Source organism: Desmodus rotundus, chromosome 8 (assembly GCF_022682495.2).
Source record: "Desmodus rotundus isolate HL8 chromosome 8, HLdesRot8A.1, whole genome shotgun sequence".
In the NCBI taxonomy this organism is placed as follows: Eukaryota; Metazoa; Chordata; class Mammalia; order Chiroptera; family Phyllostomidae; genus Desmodus; species Desmodus rotundus.
Genome location: NC_071394.1, coordinates 8,252,519 through 8,277,029, shown reverse-complemented (window position 1 = coordinate 8,277,029; position 24,511 = coordinate 8,252,519). Strand labels below are relative to the sequence as shown.

At 41.5% G+C, this 24,511-nt stretch overlaps 1 long non-coding RNA gene across 2 annotated transcripts in view; it reads left to right on the top strand.

Moving 5' to 3' along the window:
• Positions 1 to 24,511, top strand: part of LOC123480905 (uncharacterized) — an 82,776-nt gene that overhangs the window by 43,880 nt on the left and 14,385 nt on the right. For both annotated transcript variants that reach the window (XR_008427572.2, XR_008427571.2), the window contains exon 5: positions 1,304 to 1,400. This is a non-coding gene — a long non-coding RNA (uncharacterized lncRNA). The remainder of the gene's footprint in view (positions 1 to 1,303; positions 1,401 to 24,511) is intronic.

Sequence of the window (24,511 nt, the reverse complement as noted above, 5' to 3'; positions counted from 1 at the left end):
GTTCCTTCAACCAGAACGCTCCTCTCCTAACCCTTGACTTGGCTAACATAGTTTCAGCTTTGCCAGGACCATCCCCACAAAAAACTTCCTTGACTCCCTAAACCACACCTCTGCTCCCCTTTGCTCTCCCAGCACATGCAACCTCTTTTAAAAGACAGTCTGCTCCTCTTAGCATTTATTACAGTATCTTGAGACTGCCTGTTCAGTTGTCCATCTCCTGCAAAGACCTCTCTGAGGACAGTGATTTTGGTATCCCCTATCATATATAAACATAATAGGTGCTCAATAAACATCTGTTGAGTAAATGCTTACTTTTATCTCTGAAGTCACCCAATAGTTTGAGAGGATCCCTTTATTGCTGTCCATGCTTGCTGGATTTAGAGTTTCCTGAAAGCAGACATTCTGCCTCATTCAACACTGTATCTTCAGAAGCTGGCATGGAGGAGACACTCAGTAAATGAGGGACTGCCCAGGGTTTCAGACCCTCTAACCTGGCCTTCAGCCTGTCCACAGCCTGCCCCACCTCCTCTGAAATGCATTCCTGTACACAATTGCCCATCTTCTATTTTCTCTTTATTCTAATGTCTTCATTTATGGTCTGCTCTGCAAAATGTAGTATTTGCTGATGTTACTTGCTCTTACTTTTCCTGTGTTTTATGTGTTCATATCCCTGTCCTACAAATGTAAGGTAAGCATAAATGAGATAATACTTTTTATATCATTTTAATTTCTACCACCTTCTTTTTTTATGTTTTAAGAATATATGTTTATCAATAATAAATGTCCATATTTGATAAGCTCTTAAAATGTGCTACTGTGTAAGTGCTTTACATATAGGTCACACTGATTTTCATAATAATCATAAGAATTAGGCACTGGGGAAATTGAGGCTCAGTTAAGCTATGTCTTATCCAGGTGGTGAGTGACAGAGCAGAATTTAAACACAGAGCCTGTGTTTTCAACCTTTTCTACTTCTGCGTCATGGACAATTCAGAAAAGCAGTGAAGCAATGAAAATAACATAAAAACACCCATAATTCCAACTTGCTGCTAGAGGCAACCGTTGCTGACATTTTGGTACATCGCTCTCCCATCTACAGTAAGCAGCCTGCAGCATCACTCCCAACAACCCCACCACCAGCTAGTTCTACCCTGTGTGATAGCCTCTCTCTAAGTGAGGGCTCGAGTTAGTGACTCACTTCTAATGGATAAAATGAAGCAGAAATGAATATAACTTCTGAGATTAGGTTATAAAAAGACTGTGGCTTTGATTTTGGCTCTCTCTTTCTCTCTCCATCTGGCAGAAGCTAACTGCCACTTTGTGAACAGACGTGTTGAGAGATCCATGTGGTGATGTAGCTGAGGACTCTGATCAACAGCCAGCAAAGACCTGAGATGTGGGTGAGTTTGGAAACTGCTCCTCCCAGTTGAGCATAGCAATGGCTGCAACTCTCCCTGCATCCCCCCCTCCTGTCAACACACTTAATCTGGTTTTGTGAGAGAGAGTGAGCCACAGGCACCCAGGTCTGTGAGATAATAAATATTTGTTGTCTTAAGGTGCTAATTTGGGGGGGGGGTAGTTTGACACATAGCAATAGGTAAATAATAAATAATCCTATACACATTTATATGAATGTGGTTAATCTGTTTTTCTATTTATCACAGCTCAAATTTTAATGTATTGAGTAAAACAAACTGGTAAATCATGCTTGCATTTAACAGTCTTTAAAACAGCTTTAAAAAAATTGTGAAACACAGCTACATACAGAAAGTACACAAAGCTTAAACATGCAGCTGCAAGAATTATAAACAAAATCCATGATTCCAATTTCAGTACACTTTACTTTTCTAATAAAATAAATCTGAAGCATATATGTAAAACTAGTGGCTATTTCATCTTCAAAGAGAAGATAAATAGAAAGCTGCATAAATGTACCACTTCGGGATAATTTAGAATCTGAATCAGTATGAAATATTGGCGTACACTTTTCTTTAACCTTCGAAAGAGGAAATTTTTAAAATTAGTCATAAGGAGGGAGTCTAGGGATTGTGCCACAGTGGAGTACTCGTAATGTGTGGGACAGAGTGTGGCCTCAGTACACAACTGATAAATGAATAAGTAGGCTTGGAATTAAAAACATGGATTTGAGCTCCCTCTCAGCCACTTGGAAGTGTGTGATGTCATCACTTAACATAAATTAGTTTTAATTTCCTCATCTTTTTTCATGACCATAAAACCTTATATAAAGACTTCAGATTTTTTTTAAATTTCAATTACAGTTGTCATCCAATACTATATTTGTTTAATACAACCTTGTGATTAGAAATGGATTTAACTTACAAAGTGATCATCTTGATAAGTCTAGTAGCCAGCTGGCCCGCACATAGTTATTATGATATTATTGACTATATCCCCTATGCTGCACTTTACGTCCCTTTGACTATTTAAGTGCCTCATCTTTAAAATGGGAACATGACCATGAAGTTGTGAGGTTTAAAGAAAATGACACTATTTCTAGAAGGCCTTTGGCAGAGCACTTGGCCCATAGCAAACCCTCAATACGTCAGTTACTCTTGAGCAATAATTCTGATATCAGGACCCTGTGAAGTAGTGATTTATCTCTACATAAATCTTAAGTATGCATACACATTTTTAAACGTAATAACTTTTTCTTATTAACTGATAAATGTGCACAATAAAATAATTTTTTAAATGTTTTTGAAGTACAAAGAAGAAAGCAACAGATCACTCCAAAATTCTGCCAGGGAGGAATAACCAGCACTAATCCTTGGTAGGCATCATTCCAAATGTCCCTGTGTATAGACAGGTTGGGGAGAGGTAAGGCTATTTAGGTAGATTAAATAGCTAACTCACTCATTAGTATTGTATTAGACATACTTAATGAAGGAAAATAATTACCTAATTCCACTTGAATGTAACCAAAGAAAAACCAACTGAAGTAAAACTAAAAGAATTGCTGAAATTTAGATCATGTTTTTTTCTTCATTGCCGGTGATAGTATTTTGTCCAATATTTAAGTGAGATTAAGTGAAAATTTAATGAAAGCACATAATTTGGAGTTATTTTTTTTCCTTTTAATCTACATCTTTCAAGTTTTCAGGTTGTACTAATTAACCGTCTACTGTAAAGGTGAAGCAATTCATACTCTGATACTTTCTCCAATCTCCTTTCTTTTGCCTTGTGAGTGTTACTTTTAGAATTTTACACTTAAAATGATTGACGACACGTTCTCTTCAGCAATGAAAATGTTTGCTGTTGCACTGTTATTTACACTTATTTAAGTGGATTGAATTCTCATCTCTAGTTCTTTTAACCTTAACTTCTTCACTCTAGACAGGTGTGTGTGTGTGTGAGAAATTCATCTTGTGATTGGATTAGTTTTGCAGTATTTTCTCCAAAAGGGCTCATATAGTACCTGGATTCTCTCATGTGTGAGAAGGTCTTCAGTTTCAACATTCTTGAGTTCCATTTTCTTTTATTTGGGCTTTGTGGGTATTACTCTAATTTCTTTTGGAAAAATATCAGTGTGGAGCAATCTGGGGCCAGAGCGATTCCTGCTCACTCCCTTTTTTCTGTCTGGATGAAGTCTTCTCTATAGTTAAAGTTGATCAGGGTATGTTTGGTGTCTCCATGTAAATTATATATTTTCTAGTATATTAAATTTTTATGATTTGCTAGTTTACTGTTTTTTTTTTTAATATCAAAAAAACCTCCCTAACCTTGATGAATCACATCTCTGAAACACCCTTCCAGTTGTTGGGTGTTCCCCTTAAGAAATGGAAACAATCTTTATGTAAGCCAACTTTGAAGTCCTTCTTTGTCATCATCTCTAATTGATTTATTTAGTTTATCTTTTTCCTTTGCATATACTGTGACGTTCTAAAGCCTTTTCCTATTATCATTGTTTGAATTTTTAGCCATACCTAGTCTGTTCTTCCCTGGTTTACATTTATTTATTTGATCCGTAAGGATGTTGCTTTGCCCCTCAATTGTTTCCTTAACCCGGTAATCTTCCTTTTCATCCCAGCCTATTGCTTCATCATCTTGTTTTTGAGTCTTGTATAAATGACTCCATACAGAGTTTTTTATTGTGCTTTTGCAGATTGTATTTCCTTTCCCTTTTGTGTTCTAGAATGTTTGCATAGTTGAAATGCCATTCCCCCCTTTTTTCTCATGCTTAGCATGGAGAGCTCTGCCCAGACTTCTTTGCTCTGACCTAGTGTGGAAAATACATTAGTGTTCCTTTTTTGCTTCATCTTTGATGGGGTGGTCTTGTCTTGTTACTTTTAGCTAAACTGAGCAGGCTAGATGGCTCTTTTGGAACATTCCTCTGGACTCTGAGGATACAGGGCATGAGGTGAGAGCTCAGCTCTAGTTGCTGGTTGAACCCACATGGGTTTTCTTCTAAGATCCCACAAGGTATCCTGGAGGGGTCCACCCCCAGCCCTTCAGATGTGTCCTCTTCATTCCATCATCTTAGTTTGAGTCAATGTAAAAGGTTGGTCCCCAGTGGCCTTTCACCTTTCGGTGCCTCTCCAGTACTCTACGTTCATTGCAACTGCCATAACACTCCTTTAACGTCATTTGTCATTAACGTCAGATTGTGTCACTCCCTTGCTCAAATCCTCCAAAGACTCTTGTCTCACTCACTCAAGGCTGAAGTCAGTCAATGCTTCCTGGTTCCCCTGTGTTACGGCCCTTGGTGCCTCTTTCCTGTCCCTTGACTCTCCTGGCTGCAGCCTCACCGACTTCCTTGCTGAGCCTCAAATATGCCAGGCACACATCTTTTTCAGGACTTTCCATTGGTTCTTGGCTGCCTCTGGCTGCTTGGTAAATATTTCTTCTGCTCCCACACCATGCTGAGTGGGTGGGAACTTGCCACTTTTTCAGGTCCAATCTGGAAAAGAGAACAAAGGTCCCCTCTTCCATGATCCCTGATACTGGGAGTTCTGTCAGTTCCAACCTGCCATCCTCACCTGACACTTAGGTGACAAGGCATGACACCCCTTTTCAAGGAGTCCTCTCTTCTCCATTCTCCTGCCCATGAAGTCTTTACTTAATTTCAGGACAAGGAAACAGCTTAGTTCTGATCTATTATGTAGTATCTATGTCTGGAAACAATATTTCAGCTTGGGGGGATTAAAAACCCTTTTTTTTCTGTTGATATTTCTCTTCCCTGAATCGCCTGATGCTACTATGTCTAAGCACCAGAATGGGAGAAGGCCAGGGAGAGACTAGAAATATCAGGAAATACTAGGAGATGCCTTTGCTTAATATATAAGAATATCATCTCTCAAGTAAACATCCAATATATAAGAGACTCAGTACATTAATTTTAATCATCTCAACACTCTGAAAAATCAATACTACTATTTCCATTTTACAGATGGGAAACCCAAGGCCCAGTGAAACCTGAGAAAACCTTGGTGGAGTCTTGCCGTCAGGCATGGGAGCAGATTTTGTTTAACACTTGAATAGAAAGCACAAGCAAAATGCACTTAGACAAAGAGAATCTGAAGGCCCCGCAGTAACAGACACACCACAGAGGCTCCTATTTGAAGCTCAAAAGATTCCCATGCTGTCGATGAACTTGTTTTCTGCACCTGGCTTAGCGAATGACTGCAGGGAGCTAATGCATTCTCACTTTGCTCCCACAAATGTGCACATTGCTTTTGTGGGGTATGGCGGAAGCAACAAGGACATGGGCTGGGAACAGACTGCTCCTCATCTTGGTCCCACACTGATGCTCAGAACCTCAGTTTCCTTTACTGGAGGGGGTGGTTAAGCATGCCTCATGGACAGAGCTGGGAGAGATTTTACTGGGAAAATGTTGTGGGGTGGAAAGCAGGTTTGCCCCTCTCCATTGAAGAAGACCAGATACGAAGAAATGCTTATAGTCTGCCCTCAGTGAAGGTGTTACTCATCAGAGTGTGGCCCATTCAGGGTGAACACCTTTTGCACATTTTACCACCACGCATAAGGTGGATAGGCCTCTACCAGGCTGGTCATGTCCATTCCTATTCTCAGCCAGTCCCTGGGTGGCAGAGGAAGGTTGGTCATCTTTGTCTTGGTAGAGGGATAGAGCTTGGTAGGTAAGCTCAGGGATTGCCACCTGTGCCAGCCATTCTAGGACATGAACGGCTTCACTTCAGACCTGAGCCTAGGCCACATTTGTGACTGAGCTGGCCACGTAATCCTGCTCTCTGGAGGAGTGATAAAAGTGTCCTTACCCTTTTAGTAATAGGCTCTGACTTTGTCTCCTATTATTCCTCTTGTGTGATACAACCTGGGAAAGAATTCCTGGAGAGTAGCAGGACTAAATAACAGGTTGGAGAGCCCAGCAATAATATGCCTAAAAACTCTTGCTGTGCAATGGGTGATACTAGTAGCTAATGTGTATGGAGCATTTATCTCTTCAAGTACCTTTGAATATATTAACTCATTTAAGCCTCACAACAACTCTATGAGGTAGGTACTCTTATTACCCCATTTTATAGATGAGGAAATAAAGTGCAAAGAGATCAAATAACTCACCAAAATTCATATAGATATTAAGCAGCAGAGCTGGGATTTGAACCTGGGCAGTGAGGAGTCTTCAGATGCAACTATCATGCTGTTGTTAATATGAACAGACACTAGCCATGTTAGTTCCTTTTTGAATTTGTTGTGGTACGAATTTTGTATTTTCTTGAGCACCCGTCTCAACCCCTAAACCCGATGGAGAGCTCAGAGTTGGAAAGATGGTGTAGTTTAGAAGGGATGAAAAGTAACAGGGGTATCTAGAATTTACAGGTGAAGGTCTGAGGGCATGTGTGGTAATATTCCTCCCCAAACCCTGACTATGGGGCTCCAGTTTAACCTTCTTGCACAGGACAAACTGAGCCTCTAAGTGAGAAAGACAGAGCCTGCATTCTGTGGACTAGATGACTAGCTGTGAGAAATGGGACTTCACAGACCTGGCTGGGGCACTGAGCAGAGCAGTGGGGAGCCCCTGCAGGGACAAGCTGAAGAGGCTGAGATGTTGAGTGGAAACCAAACTTTCAGTTTGAAAGAGTCTGTGAAGAAGATTTACAGGAAACAAAATAAAATAAAATAACATAATAAAATGAAAGTGTGTCACACTTTTTTCCATTGTTTTATAAGCAACTTTTCAACCAGACTATGTAGAACAGAGTGGGGTAAGCCACCATGGGCTTTAGTTTTTGGATATATATACATATACACCGTTTGTGATAACAGCTACTTGGAAATTGGACAAGTTCAAAGTAAGCTGCCCCCAGACTTCCAGTTCAAAATGGCAGCTGTCTATAGGTGATACAGGTTGCTAAGGCTAGTAGTATAGCCTAATGACAAAATCTGAAATGACTGATAACCATTATGGGGTAGACGGATCTGGATTGAGAGGAACCTACCTTGGTTCCAACCCATGGCACACTCTCGTTTCCTTTCATAAAAAATTCCACTCCTCAAGAGTTGTTCTCATAAACAGCATTATTTCTCCTTTCTCTGGCTCCCTTTTCTCCAATTTCTCCTAATACAAGCAGATTCTGAGATTCACAGGCAATCCCTGGACAGAAAATAGAGATTGAAGTGACCACAGGGAGGCAAGTGATCTGCAAACCTCTGAAGGTAGCGACCAAGGCATGAAGACTTGGGCTGTTTCTGTGTGTCGGAGTTTGGGATGTTTCTGTCCCATGCATATTGTCTCTGAGAACTAGAAGCTGGTCTGAAGGCTGAGGAAGAAGGAAGCCTGATGCATGGCATTCCAGGAGACAGACAGCCAGCAGACAAGAACGGGATGGAGATCACTGAGCAGAAATTGTGGGTTGGAGAACAGAATTTGACTCCCAGGGCAATATACAGAGCAACTCACTCTTCCTGGCTTTAAAAATACTAACACAAAAGACAAGCGGATAAAAAAGGTGTGGTACATTTACACAATGGAATACTACTCAGCCATAAAAAAGAAGGAAATCTTACCTTTTGCAACAGCATGGATGGAACTGAAAATGATTATATTAAGTATAATAAGCCAGTCAGAGAAAGACAAGTACCATATGATTTCACTTATACGCAGAATCCAATGAACAAACTGAACTAACAAGCAAAATAGAGATAGACTCATAGACAGAGAGCAGGCTGACAGCTTTTGGTGGTGGGGGGCTGGGTGGGAAGGGTGGGGGAATTGAGCAAAAAAAAAAAAGAGAGAAAACTCATGGATGTGGACAACAGCATGGTGACTGCTGGGGGAAGGGGGAGTATGAGGAGGAAGGGGGAGTGTGAAGAGGTGGAAGAGGGTACAGGGGAAATAAATGTGATGGATGGAGACTTGACTTGGGGTGGAGACCACACAATACAGTTTACCAATGATGTGTTGTAGAATTATGTACCTGAAACCTGTATAATTCTGTGAACCAGGATCCCCCAATAAATCAGTAAAAATGCTGACATGCAATACAATATACAGATGATGTATTATAGAATTGTATACCTGAAACCTATGTAATTTTATTAACCAATGTCACCCTAATACAGTCAATAAAGAAAATACTGATATACCTACCTCATCCTGTCCAAGGTTGAGTAAAATGAATGGTATCATTATTAATGACAAGAAGGAGCCAATGAAAAATTTGCCCAAAAAAGGGCAGGGGAAGATAACTTCAGTAAGGCAGAGACATGCTGAGAAGGAGTTATCTTTGAGTCTAGATGGTCCCTTCGGAAAGCTGTGGCACTCTCACAGACTGCATGCAGGTCTCTGACATAGAAGCAGAATGTCTGAATGTAAGATCTGGAAGGGGAAAGGCCAAAGCATTCGATGGAAGCATGATAATGGGATAGAACAAGGCAATGTGTGCTCAATGGCTAGGATTAAGTCTCAGTTAGAGGAAGAAAGGGCAGTATTGGTATAACCCGCTGCAAGAAGGGATATCAGGGGTGAGAGTCACATGTCTGAGAAAGTCTCCCAAAATTTAGAAAAATGAGACAAAGACTTGAAAGGGTGAGAGTAACAATAGTGGAGGTTTCAGAAACATTGGACAGAAAATGTGGAGCCCTGTGATATAAGTAAGCATTCCCAAGCTAAAGGGAAAGAAAACTCATGGTGGACAGAAATAAGTGACTCTTATTTAGGAAAACCCAAGGATAAGAGCCTCACATCTGTGTAGGCTTGTGAAAGCATCAGCCTAATACGAGAAATGAGAAATTCCATGAATATCCAGACATGAAACAATGGGTTGTTTCAATGATCAACATTAATGCAGCCTTCATCTTCTTCTCAGCATACTAAATGCCAGAAGATATTTCAGTAGCATCCATAGAGATCAAAGAAGAAAAGGGTATGGCCCAGGAATGTTACATATATGATCCAGTGAGCCTTCACATATGCAGGAAACAATATACCAATGGAGATGCAAAGAGACAAAATAAATGATCTACAAACCGTCCTGGAAAAAGTTCTTTAAGACATTTGCAAACTTAGTCATGAGAGCTCATATCTAGAGAGGGACCACGGAGCAGGCTTAGCAGTGAGCAGTGATGCACTTAAAGAAGAGATAAGCTGAAATGTCACCATGATGGTTATAAAACAGAAGGAAAGCCTGAAATTCATTCAGGAAACAGAGTGTTTATAATATGTAAAATAGTGTCAAAACAATGATCTGGATCCCGAAACCTCAAAGAATTATTGAAGACTGAGATGGGGCATGGAAAAGAAAACTCAAGTGCTGAACTCATTGTCTTACAAAGGACCTATGAATTTTATCTTTGTAAGGTGTTTACGGATTTTATTTTTCTTTAGGCATACCTGTACTTTCTATGTTTCTAACACAAATAAGTATTTACTTGATTCATAAACTGTGAAAAGTAAAATAAGTAATGACAAAAAGATATAAAATACCCTAAGATGAATTTTACCTGCAATTTTGAAAATCTACATGGGTTCTTGTCTCTAAGGCACCATGTTTTTTTCCTACGTCTGTGGGAAAATGACACAGGGGTAGGCAGAATGGGAGGTGCAACTCTAGATATTGTGAGAGCTGGTGGTCCCACATATTCCTTGGGTAAAAGGGGAAGGAAGAAAAGTCACGAGGGATGGGCTCAAGTTTCTGCATGGTTTTGCAAAGCTGTGAGGATGTTATGACTTTCATGTGACCCAGGACTACTCCGTGGAATTTAGGATTCATTTGTAGTAGGGGAGTGTGTGTGCAGGGGCGGGGGAGGTGTCTCACCATTTTCTCTGGGTGATCAATGGGTGTGTGACCTGCAGAAATATTACTTTACCTTCCTTAGGCTCTGCTTCTTCATCTGGAAAGTGTGGGTAATAGGATATTCTTCAAGGACCTTAGAGGAATCAATACATTAGGTGCACTAAGCATCTAACAGCAAGGGAAACAAACAGTAGGTGCTGAATTGATGCGGCATCTTTACCTTCCAAGCACTGTGAAGCTTCTGACATTCTAAACTTTGAGGAGAAGGTGTGCTGCCAATGGGCTCGTTATCTGGAGAGTTCCCGATGTGTCTCAGAAAAGGAGAGGAGGGGGCTGCCAAAGAGATGGAGGAAGACATTCAGGGCGGAGATGCTAGGATCTCACTCGGTGTGTTGCCCTGATGGCCACTGTAATTGGCAGATTCTCCTTGCCTCGGCACAACAATCCCAAATGGCCTGTGAAATGCAATCAGAGAGAAATCCTTCACCACATACATTTCCAATGAGGAAAGCTATTGCTGTCTGATTTAGTAACTAGAACTCATAACTTTCTCCAGGAAGGAAAAGTTGCTTGCAGTTATCCATTTTGAACACAGAATGGTGAGAAAGTCAGGCTATTTATAGCCACTTTTTCATTTGGTTGCATAAGATAAGCATTTCTTGGGAAGATGGTACTTCCCTAACTCAAGCTCTTGCAGTCTAGAAAGGGAAACTCTTTTGATGAATCATTGACCAAGGCTTGGCCAACCTGGATCTTTCAAAACCCAGTCTCATCATCACTCTTTGGGAAGTCTTCTCAAATCTTCCAAGTCAGCACTGTCCCCTTCTTCCTTCTACATTTTCCCCTGCAGGGAGAACCTGGCCTAGAACCACATTCCCTAGACTTTTGCCAGCAGGATTCATGGTTTGAGTCTGCCAAAGAGAGATTCTGGTATGTGTTTTGTAGGCAGAGAAAAGCAGAAGTTCTAGTTCTCAGCAGCAGCTCTCAGGGAGTTGATGTCATGAGATGCGGATGGATGTTGCCAGTAGCTTCCTTTCAGTCCTCTGGAGAATTATACCCTTCAGCACTCCTTCCTGGATTCCAGCCTTTGAAGATTTCCTACCAACATGACTCTAACCCATCCCACAAGTTTTTAAACTTTTAATTCCCTGTCTTAAGTCCCTTTTTTGCTTGAAATACCCATTGAGCCTCCTATCTTCCTTCCCCAACTTGGAAACACCCAGACTGAGTTAAGCACTCTTTTTGACAGTCTTACAGCACCTTATTTCTGTTACTGCCCAAATCAATAACTTAGAGGTTGAGTCTATAGACTGTTGAGTCCATTGACAGCTTCTTCAACTGTTGACAGTAACCAAAGACTCTTTTTATTAAAGAAAAAAAGCCTGCCGGCAAATGCAAAGGCTCTGCAGATAAAATTGCTATGAGTCAGGAAGTTCTCAACCATATATGCAGAATGAATCCAGTGAACAAAGGGGACTGAAACCAATGAAATCAATAAGAGTACAGTCATAGAGTCTGATGAGTGATTTCAGTATCACTGGGTTAACCACTCAGATACACTGTGACTTTTCTTTTATTGGCTTCATAGAATCATTGACCTTTTTTCTTGTTTAAAGTCTAACCAATTGATCTATCAGTGAAAACTAATGAAGTTCACCCACTGCCTCCACTTGAAAACCACAAGCTGGTTTTGTCGACCGTAGTACTAGTCATTAGCATAAAGAAGGGTGGAAAGCCCTGGCCAGGCAGGTCAGTTAGTTAGAGCATCGTCCTGATGTGCCAAGGTTGTGGGTTTGATCCCCACTCAGGGCACATAGAAGAATCAACCAATGAATGCATAAAGAAGTGGAACAACAAATTGATATTTCTTTCTCTGTCTCTTTCTCTCTGTTTCTGTTTCTGTCTCTCTCTCTTCCTGTCTTTCTCTCGCCCCATCCCTCTCTCTCCCTTCCTCTATCTCTCAAATCAATAAATAAAATTAAATAAAAAAAAGAAGGGTGGGAGGAATTTGATGGAAGTCCCTCCTTCTTTGAGCTGTCCTTGTCCTTATACACCACTTTGTTTTGGAGAGCTCCAGAAGAAAATGATGTATATCAATCATCTGATAAAATACCCTATATACCCTAAACCAGGGGCCAGGAAATGCTTTTGTAAGGAAGTAGATAATTTTGGCTTTGTAGAGCATACAATTTCTGTCCTGACTGCTCTGCTTTGCCATTATAAAGTAGCCATAGGTAATATATAAATAAATGAGCATGGCTGTGTTGCAATAAATATTAAATTATAAAATCAGGTGGTAGATCAGATTTGGCCCAGGAGCTTCAGCTTGCCCACTGCTGCTCTAATCTAGCTCACTGTGGTTAACTAATTTTTTCTCCTAATCTGGAGGATAGTCTTCCCTCACCTATCCTTGTTCCTTGACGAGTTGGCGTTGAGAAAAAGCACAACTGCTGTGTATGTTTAAAAATCCTTGGACAAATTGTGTACAGATAGAGGAGAAAAATGAACATTTATTCAGCCCCTACTACTAAGTATTATTCATGCACTCTTACACATGAGAAATTATGATCCTCATGGAGGAGGAAACTGAGACACAGAGAGTTTAAATAATTGCCTTAAGTCACATGGCTGAAGGGGGTGGACCCAGATTTGAACATGTCTCTGTTTGGCTACTTCTAACAGAGCTTACAATGGCTACCTTAAGGCAGCCAGACTTCCTCTATGCCCCTTGCACAATGACTGAAAAAGTAAAGGAGAGAGAGAGAGAGGTTTGGTCAACAAACACAATAAATTCTTGAATATAAAAACCTATCTAAGAGCCTGGGCTCACATAAAAAATTTTGATCTTTTTGTTTCCCCCCATCTTAACCATTTTAAATTGTACAGTTCAACAGTGTTAAGTATACTCACATTGTTATGCAACCATTCTCTAAAATTCTTTTTGTCTTGCATAACTGAAACTCTACTCATTATACAACAATTTCCTATTCCCCAGTCCCCTCTCAGGCCCTGGTAACCACCATTATACTTTCTGTTCCTGTGAATTTGACTACTCTAGGTACCCATATAAGTGGAACCTACAATATTTGTCTTTTTGTGACTAGCTTATTCACTTAGCATTATGTCCTTGGGTTCACTCGTGCTATCGTGCGTGTCAGAATTTCCTTCCTTTTTAAGGCTGGATAACATTCCGTTGTATGTCTAGACCACATTCGTCCATTGATGGGCACTCGGGTTGTTTCAGCCTGGTAGCTATTGTGAGTAATGCTGCTGTGAACTTGGGTGTACAAATACCTCCTGAAGATCCTGCTTTCAATTCTTTCTGGTTACATACTGAGTAGTGAAATTGTTAGATCATGTGGTAATTCTATTTTTCTATTTTTGAGGAAGCCCCTATACTGTTTTCCACAGCGGCTGCACCATATTACACTGCCATTAACAGTTCTCATTTCTCTATATCCTCATCAACACCATTTTCTGTTTTCTTCCTTTTTATTGAATTTATTGGGGTGACACTGGTTAACAAAATCATACAGGTTTAAGATGCACAATTTCACAATACATCATCTGTACACTGTATTGTGTGTTCATCACTCTAAGACAAGTCTTCCATCCATTCCCATTTATCCCCCCATACCCTTTCCTGCCTCCCCCCATCCTCTTTCCCCTGGCAATCATATGTAGAAGCTAATGAACAAAATGAACTAACGAGCAAAATAGAGACAGACTCGTGGATTATCTGATTCTGTTTTTGTGTGTGTGATTTGTTTTAAATAGTAGCCATCCTAATGAGTATAAAGTGGTTCTCCATTTCTTTTGATTTAAAAAAATGGAATCACACAAGTTGGGAATCTGCATTTTCCCCTTTAATATCCTGAACATATTTTTAAGTCAACAAGTATTCATTTATAGCATCAATTCCAGTTGCTGCGGAGTTTCCAGCTTTATCCCTTGCTTTATCTGTGCAACTCTGGCTAAGTTGCTCAAATTCTCCCCACATCAGTGGTAAAATGGGGTAATGAATATTTAAGAGACCTCAGAGAATGGTGTGAGGATTAAATGAGGTGATTACATGAAAAGAACCTACAACAGATAATGGTACATTGTCAGCAATTAATGAATATTATCATCAATACTTTTATTATTATTTGCCCACTGTATTGATGGCTCTATCTAAATAATTCTTTATTGACCTTCAGGTTGTACCAGATTTTTCACTTTGTAAAAAGACGCGACCATCAGCTTCATAGCTGCAGTCATTTGTTTTCAAGCCATGCAAACAGGTCTCTTCTCTCAGGGATTACCTGGCCGGCTGAAACCAGGCTCCACTCATGACTTCCTCAGAGTGGTTTTTGGTCTCATAAAACAGCCTCTCCCCTGCCCCATGGATACATTGCTCTGGACTTGATTTTTAAACAAGCCCTCTCATAATTCATTGCCAAGGTATCTCACCAGCAGATCTGTGGATCTGAAGCTTTTTGGGGGCCTCGGCACAATGATGCATGGCCTGGAGAAAGCTTAGTCAAATATTTACACAGAGGAATGTGGCATTTCCTTCCCTGGTGCTCAGATTACCATCAGAATCTTATCTTTCCCCATAAAAGGAAGTGTGGACTTGTATTAAGTTGTCAACACTAGAAAATATAATGCCTAGAATAGAGATCCTGGGAGACTTCCCAATGTTCTTCTGTGCAATGCCATCTGAGGGTAAGAAAGAGATTCTGTTGGAAGAGGAAGCCTGAGGGCTTCCTGAGTCAATGAGGTTGGGTAGACTTGACTTCCCATTAACCCAGGTTTTCTTGAGTGGTCAGAAGACCCTCTGTACATTGTCATCATCAAGGGAAGGGGACTGCTAATCACAGGACAAAGCCCCATCTCAAGCTTCTCTGTGATAGACACACACATCAGAGGAGCCTCTTTCTCTGAAATGAAGCCAAGTGCTACATGGGGAGAGCCTGGGCTTAGAGCCCAGCCAGGCAGGACTGGATTGAAGTTCTGTTCCTGACACTGTTAACTTCCATCACTGAGCAGGTCACAGACCTCTCTGAGCCCCAGTCTTCTCATCTGTAAGCCAGAGACAGCATGACCTAACATACAGTCTTCACATAAAGGATTAAGTGAGATACTATGCGTAAGGTCCCAGGGTGATGGTTCGCTATGAGGTAAAGAGTGACCACACCAAGTTGATCAATACCCAGCTAATGCAGAGAAACTGGATGTTTTTGAAATCTGCTCACTCTGTAACATGGACAAATGCCTGACTTGTTTTATTTCTTTCTATTAATATTGAAATTCAGACTCCTAGAAATTGAAAGACTTCACGTTGGGAAGTATTGATCCAGACCAACATCGTCACACACAAGCCTCATGATGAAAGAACTCATCCTAGCCTAAACCTAAAGACATTATCCTATTTCCCCTATGGGATTTCAATGTCATGTCAATAAACTCAGAATAATTCATTAATTCATTCATCCATCCATTCATCCCACCAACAATTACTGAGGGTGGACTGTGTACCAGGAACAGTTGTAGGCACTGAAGCCCCACATTGAAAGAGACCCAGTCCCTGCCTTTTGGGTGACCCTAGTGGAGAAAAAAAGACCTCTAAACTGACCATTTTATGTCATAAACTGATAATTACAATGTGGGCAACATGCACAATGATAGAGGTACGTGCAGCGTCAATGGACAATAGAATTTTAGAATTGGAAGGAAACTTAGAAGTTGACTAGTTCAAACCTTTCTGATGCACGGAGTCTGTAACTGTAGTCTCCCAGCTTCCGCCTCATCATCTCCAGTCTCCCGGAATTCACCGCCCTCCTCCACTCCCAGCCCCAGGCAGCCTGTGGACAGCTCTGACAGTTTGAAAGTCTTTCCCTGGGGGGAGCCAGTATGGGTCTCCTGGTAACTGCCACACAGCCCCATGGAGGGAGTTAATCCTGTCCTTCTTCTGCATGACAACCCTTCAGGGACTGGAAGTCACCTTTCAGGTGACAGGCAAACAGGCATAATCTTCACCTCACATTGCACAGGGGAATACGGGGGAGTTATGGGACTCGTCTGACGTCAAGATGGCACAGAATTTGACATTGAGGGCAAGGTGAGACCATCTCATTTGGGATTTACTTGGATTTTAACTACTAGCCTTACTAATTTCACTGGAATTTATATTTTGCAGTGTCCTCACATAAACCTGGTGAAATAGTCCAGAATGATTTATTATTTCCATTTTGCTTATAAATAAAACAAGACTCTTAGAGGTGGTGTGATTAAGTTTATCCAAGAACACATGGTACAGCTGGGACCCAAATTCTGAGACTCTGAGTATAGAACAAATTCTACCCAGGTGTTGTCTCCCTTCTCTGCTATTTGCCCTATGCCCAGTCAGTCCTTCCTATAATCTACTATATGGTCTCCCCTTAGATCCTTCTTCTTAAAATATTGACTATATCATATCACTCTCTTTATCAAAAATCCCCAAATAAAAATATAAATAAATAAATAAATAAATAAATAAATAAATAAATACTAAAAAAAATCCCCAGGAATTTCCTCTTACATTAAGGATATACCTCCAAGCCCTTCAATGACATTCAATACTACTGGCTGGGAGTTTCAGGGATGGTGAAGTAGATAGACGAAGTATAAATGGGCATGCAACAATGATAATTGTGGGAGAAATATACTCACACAGGATATTTTGAGAACACAGGAGCAGGATAAGGAGGTTTCCAAGAGTCAGGTATGCTGAGAAGGAATGCTGCTATATCAGCAGGATTCTAGAGGACCTAGAGGAGAGACACAGGTTGGTGGCTCTGTGTGCAGGAAACTATAAGTAACTTGGTGTTGCTGGACAGCTAGGCAAAAGACTGGGCTCAGAGTAGGATGAGGTTCCCTGGGAGGCAGGGCCAGGTCCTGTAAGCAGTCAGATTAAGGGGTTTCGGCTTTATTCTGCAGGCTGTGATAACTCAGTAGGTTTTGAAGTGCACCAGTGGCAACTGCATTGGGGATTTGCATTTGAGGGCCAGGCCTTTGGTGATTTTGGGGAGGAGGATGGACTGGAGTTGGAGGTGGGCATGGGTGAGGTGGGAACCAGGCTGGCTAAAGGCAACATAAGGAAACAGTTGTCTTGATTCAACTGTTTCCCCACTGCCCTCTATCTCCCCAGGAGAGGGAAGAGAGAGGGCAGTGGCAGTCCTCACATAAAAAGGAAAGATTTCACGCATTTTAGGAGTGAAAACCAAAATATCTAATGACCTGGTGGTACTGGAGATAAAGGAGAGGGAGGAGTCAGGCTGCCAATATGTTCTTAGGAACTTCCAGATTGGGAGGAAGAGAACTGTCTTATTGAACTGTCTTATGGCCATGCCACACCTCTACCTAGACTGCAAGGAGGCATTGCTGAAAGGGGCGTGCTGTACTTATTTCAGGAACCTTGGTTTACTGAGGCTGACTTAATAATGAGGAGCTCTCTCTCTTCTTGGTGTGGTGGCCAACCCTGCTGGCTAGTCACTGACACCTGCTTCCTCTCCTCCCTGGACACTCTGCTGGATGTTCCCTCCTCATTCCTCCCTTACTTTGCCTTCTTTCCTCCCTCCCTCCCTTCTTTCCTTCCTTCCTTCCTTCCTTCCTTCCTTCCTTCCTTCCTTCCTTCCTTCCTTCCTTCCTTCCTTTTCTTTCTTTTTGCCTTCTTTCCTTCTGTCCATCCTTCTTTCCATTTTTAAAAATTGTTTTTGAGTTTTACTTTTCCAGCTCTCATTCTGTAAGTTTAAGGTATAAAACATGATGATTTGATACATGTATATACAACAGGTCTGTCCAGAAAGTATCTGCCCATGTGACTTGAAAAATACAGACATTTATTAAAGAAGATACAAGAAACATTGTACATAAGACTATGACGCCTCAGTCCCATTCAAAGTAAGCATCTCGGGACCTCACATAGTTCTCCCAACTGCAGCACAACATTCCTTCTGCTCTGGTAGCAGAAGCTGCCAAACAAATTTTGCCACAACACATTCCACGCCAAGATCCTGCATTAAAATCTTGGACACAGTAATTTTTGGAATCCCCAGATTAGCTTCTGGTTCTCACACTGTCACTGAATGATCTTTGTTGATTGTAGCCAGTACAGGTTCAACATTCTCAGGTGTTCTGCTTGTTGCAGGCCTTCCAGAATGTGGATCCCTTTGAAGAGATTCCTGACCATCTTTGAAGCATTTGTGTCACTATTGTTTGTGCTACACTCATTGCATCATCCCCAGAAACCTTCCAATTCATCAAATAGTTTCTGCAGAGGAATGTTCAACCTTAATGCAAAATTTGGTGCAGATTCATTGCTCTACTCACTTAGTCATTTAGAATGTGACAACCACACAGTACACACGTTTACTCAACGGCATCTACCACCCCCACTGACCAATATGGTATAGTCATCATTGTTCACATGTGTACATTCCAGTCCACTCTCCTTGGCTGCCAGGTTACATGGATGCTGCGCAAACTGTTCTCACTATATTAACAATGGCTGGACTCTTTTCTGGACAGATCTCGTATATGGTATTATGAAATGATTACCACAGGATGGCTAGTAAACACCTCCATTACCTCACATTGGATGTTTTGTTTTTGTTTTTTGTGATGAGAACTTTTAAGCTCTACTCACTTAGCAACTTCTAAGTGTACAATCCAGCATTTTTAACTATAGTCACCACACTGTACATTAGATCCCCAGAACATACTCATCTTGTATTTAGAAGCTTGTATCTTTTGAATGCCAAGTTTCTTAGAAAATTTTTGCCTCTACTTCTTCTACCATATATAGAAAGTGAGATGATAATCAAGAAGAAAAAGAAGGTGGAAGAGGAAGAGAAGGAAGAAGAAAAGTTAATCAATTGAACTCATCATTTGTTTTGGTCTAATTTCTGTAAATATCAGTTCCAATAACTGGCTTGAGCATCGGGCTAAAAGGTGTTTAGCCCAAATTCACGATGACCAAAGTCATCACCAGTTAGTACTTTGAAATCAACGCTATTCTCCCATTGGTCCAGTTCACATATCCCTTCCTTCCACTTGAGTCTCTGTGCTTTAACCAGCCTGGTCTTCTTTCAGTTCCTCAACTAAGTCAGGTTCCCATGAATTTGCAAGTGCAGTTTCCTTAGCCTGGAGTATCATTGTCTCCCATTTGATTGGCCAACTTGTAGTCATTCTTCCGCTTTCCCCATAAACACCACTTTTTAAGGGAAGCCCTCCTTGACCCCAAGGCCAGGGTATGTCCCCTGATAATCCTCTCAGTGCATACTGGACTTCTCCTATGCTGCAGTCATCAGAGTTTTAATTATATTGTAACTCTCATAGGTTAGCTGTTATGTCCATTCATTCCCAGTAGATTGTCAGCTCCCTGAGGGTAGAGATGGAGTCTGTCTGTTTGATTTCTCTCTCCTCAGAACCAAGCAGAGGGCCTGGCACCTAATGTTCACTCCATAAATAGCCAGTGAAAGTGAAAAGATTTTCTCAGTTAAATAATAAAAAGTAAACTTAAAGAAAGGCTGCCCTTCCAAATGACTTTCTGGGAAACATACTACACATGTGACATTCTGAAATGAATCAGGCTACTTGGTAATTTGATACTGACTTAAATCTAAACCCAGACTTAAATCCCAGGAAGGAGCTGTCCCATTTCACAAGTGAAGAGTCAGAAGGCATGAAGGCCCATGGCAGAATCCCTCTGGTTATGTGTCATTGATAAGTGTGTCACTCTGGGCCATCCCTGCTCACTCTCAGGTACTTTCTGTTGGATGTTGACACTTTCAGGTACTTTCTGTTAGGAGGCATATGGCAGTGAGCCCTGGTCCTAAAGGAAAGGGGAAAACATTGCAGATGGACCTCGGGCTCAGTTACAGTAGGAGCTACATGACCTTGGGCAACTCTAAGGCTCAGTTTCCTAACATGTAACATGGAGACTCGTATCTTTCCAGAGCCCACGTGTAGAGTTGTTGGCAAAGCTGATATGTGGGTAGAGTGGGCAGGTGCTCCAGATGTTTTCACTGACATCCTGTGCTTTCCCAGTATTGGTATCTATTTCAGATGCTTCGAACCTTTGAACTAATAAGTCCTAGCTCCATGAATAAAGAAAAAGAGTACTTTATCTATTGCTGGTGGGTAAAAAGGCTGACTTAGTTGCAGGCCCAGTGGCAAGCCTAAAGACAATGACTTAATTCCCTATTCATGAACATGGACCTGCTGCACAAAGGGTGAGATGTTGAGCAAAGAGCAGTGCCCTCGTGGGGCCTGTTGAACAAAGCTTCTCTTTGAAAGAGCTCATAGGTGATGTGTTCATTGTTAGCAGATGTGACCCTCTTAGAAGCTTGCCTAGATTCAGACATTTTTTGAGCACCTACTTTGCCAGGTATTCTCTGTGAAGCATTTTGCATATGCTGTTTTATTTACTCCTTTCCTTAGCCTACATGAATCATTGCCTTCTTGACTGATAACGATGTTAAAATTCAAAGGGATTAAGTCACTTGCCCTCAGTCACACAACAGGTAAATAGCAGGGCTGGTATTTGAACCCAAGTCTGTCTGAAGTTAAATCCCATTGCACTTTTAAATATATTATACTCTCTTCCCTAATAAAACACATTCAATGGAGAATGAAGACCAAAAGTATAGATAGGAAAACCAACTCCAGTTTCATTATTAATAATGATAACTATGAATATTTATTATTGCCTGATAACTTTGAAAAACAACCAGTTTCCTTTGGAATGTAGGACTTTCCATTCCCTTTTATAGAAACTCACAGTTTCTGATTGTCTCTTTCTCTATTTGAAGGTGCTTGAAACCCCCTGGAAAACAAGCTTTAGTGGGGTGGAGAAAGCATTGGGCTGGGGACCTTTTCTAGCTCTGAATCTCTCCGTTGGGGGATTCATTCAAGATCTCAGAGACTCATTTTTCTAATGCATGAAATGAAGACAATTGTGCTGCTTACTTGCCTACCTTTATGGATTTTGTAAGGATCTACAAAGATAATTGTTGTACAATGTTATTCAAAAGACTCCACATTGTATTTCTAAGGAAGAGATTCCACATTACTCCCACTTTCTCAATGCCTAAAGATCCCCTTGGCATCTCATTCCTTACGAGAATTTATGGTCAGTTGGACATAATAACAAAATCACTCTTCCTATAACTCATATGCATCCTGAAGTGTTTCCGTTTTTGCACACAGGAATGTTTTCTAAATGGGGGAGATGCAATTCCTTTTGGAGGTTGTGGACTCAAGGTGCCACTAAACTGAAATGCATTTGCTCCCATTGACATAAAGTGAATCCTTCATTTGTGGACAGCTTTGCTGCAGAAACACAATCTGTTACTACAGCCAATAGCCTCATCTGGCAAGTCTTGTCACTGTCAGAATCAAAGCCAAATATTGCAGAGACTAATGGTGTCACTGAGCCAGTCATTTCTGTGACCACAGAAGCCTGCTTTGGAGGTATTTGTCACTGTTAGAGACCCTTAATGGCCCTGGCTAGTGTGGCTCAGTGGATTGAGTGTTGGCCTGCAAATCAAAGAGCTGCAGGTTTGATTCCCAGTTTTGTGAACAAGCCTGGGTTGTGGGCCATTTCCTCAGCTGGGGGTGCAGGAGAGGCAGCCACACATTGATGTTTCCCCCTTTTTCTCCCTCCCTTCCCCTCTCTAAAAATAAATAAATAAAGTCTTGAAAAATAAAATAAAATAAAAGAGATCCTTAATGGAATTAGAGCCCCCTAGTTCATTTTTTTTCTTGTTTATTATCTGGTCAAGCTCTGCACCCAGCTCTCTTTGCCTTACCTGAGGAGACAGAGCCAGCCATGAGCGAGTCACAAGGTCCAGTCAATTGCATTTCTACAATTTTATTAGAATGGCTGGTAGATTAGCTTTATTAAATGTGGAATAACTGTCTTGGATGTTCATTAGAGTTTCCTACAGTTTCTAGAATAATTGTGTGTGGTTTTTTTTTTTTATTTTTTAACTTTTAAAAAATTGTTGTTCAAGTACATTTATCTCCATTTTCCCCCACCACTCCCTCCACCCCAGCCATCCCTATTTCCCACCTTTGGTCCTACTCCCCTCTGGTTTTGTCCACATGTCCTTTGTAGATGTTTCTGAAAACCCTTCCCCCCCCCCATTATCTCCTCCCACCTCCCCTCTGGTTAGTGTCAATTTGTTCTTAATTTCAATGTCTCTGGTTTTATTTTGCTTGCTTTTTTGTTTTGGTGATTAGGTTCTACTTATAGATGAGATCATATGGTATTTTTCCCTCACTGCCTGGCTTATTTCACTTAGCATGCTATCACAAAGGATAGGAGTTCCTTCTTTCTTTAGAGGCATCTATGGAAAGAGAGCAGGACAGGGAGCTAGGAGACCTCAGCTGCTGACTCATGGTTCTTCAAATTCCAGGGCTGACCTTGAGCATGGCCAGAAACCTTTTGGTCTTGCTCAGTGGTATGGACAAAGTGCCATGGAGCTCAGGGGTTGGAAAGAGGGGGACGGGGAAAGTTTCTCTGGGGGAACATTTGAAATTTGGGCTTTAAATTATGAACTTGATTGCACCAGGCAGACAGAAGCAAGGGCAGGAGGGATTCTTCACAGGGGAATCTGACTGAACAGAGCAAAGGTAGGTTCAAGTTGACAATGGTCTCAGGAATGGTGCATCTTTGACTGTGTTGAGAAGGATGGTTGTGTTGGTGGAGGCTAGAGAAGTAAGAGGTGTAGGTCAGGTCATGAAAAGCCTTGAGGACCCTGGGCATTGGACAACTCCAAAGGCATCAATCACAGCAGAGACCTTTGTGACCCCAAGAAAAACCATAAAATATGAGACTTAGAGCCTGAGCAATCAGGGAGCCTTAAAACTTCAGTGTGCAGATGGGAGAAAACTATGGCTCAGAGAGGTCACATGACTTCTTCAAAGTCACACAGCACAACAGAAAGATCGCATTTATCTTGGGGAAAGGAGAGGATCTTTACAACAGAAAGATAGTGTTTATCCAAACACCACCTAGAAGCATCTCCCCATGTGTTGTCACCCTTGAGAAAAGCTGCCCAGGACTTCCTGAAGACCTCACCTGTCAGAGGCCGGCTTTGAGTAGACATTGCAGGTTGCTTGATTCACCAGGCTTCATTTCAGGGTACCTTGCAACCTTATGATCTACTTAAAGAGAATGGTAGCCCTGGCTGGTGTGTCTCAGTGGACTGAGCGCTGGCCTGAGAACAAGAGGGTCACTGGTTTGATTCCTAGTCAGGGCATATGCTTGGGTTGCAGGCCAAGTCCCCCAGTAGGGGGTGCACAAGGGGCCACCCCACATTAATGTTTCTCTCCCTCTCTTTCTCCTTCCCTTCTCCTCTCTCTAAAAGTAAATAAATACAATCTTTAACCAAAAATATAAAGTGAATGTAAATTTTATTCAGATGAACCAAGCCTTGGCCTTTATGAAAAAAACAACACAAAAATTCTGCCCTTATTTTCTCCTCTTGATAAACATGAATGACATAAGGGAGTCCTTGGGAAAAGTAGAGGATCAATGAATCTTTTATTCCTCTTCCTGATGTCTGCAGGATTTTAACCACTTGCAGGGGTACAGGCCCCAATAGTGGGTGACCAGTACAGCAGGTCCTTGCCCTTGGAAATCATAGTTGAGGTTGAATTTGGGGTTAAAATCCTGAGAAGCTGGGCTCATGGGGGTTTGCATACAAATTGTCACTGAGAAGTAGGCACCCAGCTTGCTGCCAAACACCACCTATATCATTGCAGTTGGACATCTCTGCAGGTAGACAGACTTTTTATATTTTCATTTCACAGGTGAAGGTCAAAGAAGTTAAGCCATTTGCCAGGGTCACATGTTTAGAAAGAAGAGGAAACAGATAAAATGGTGAGAATGAAGGAGAAGGAACCTGGTTTTCTTCTGTTTGGCAGTGCAGGTGGAGAAGGAGGTAGAGGCAAATGGAGCAGCCGCTGGCTGAAGCTTAGCATACTCTGGTGTCCGTCACTGAAAGTTGGAAGGGTGAGTTTCTCAGTTGATGCTGAATTATGAGTGACTAGCAGAGTGAGAAGGAAAAAAAGGAAGCCTGGTTTCTAATTTTACCTTCTGTGGCACTCTACCAGAAAGCCCCTCAAGGTGGCCGGAAGTTGGAAACCCTCAAGGCACAAAGCCCTGGACCGACATGCAAAGGCCTGGGAAGGGGTGGGGCCCAGAGTTGGAGACCACAGGGCTCTGTCTGGGTCTCTAGCTCTAACTAGCT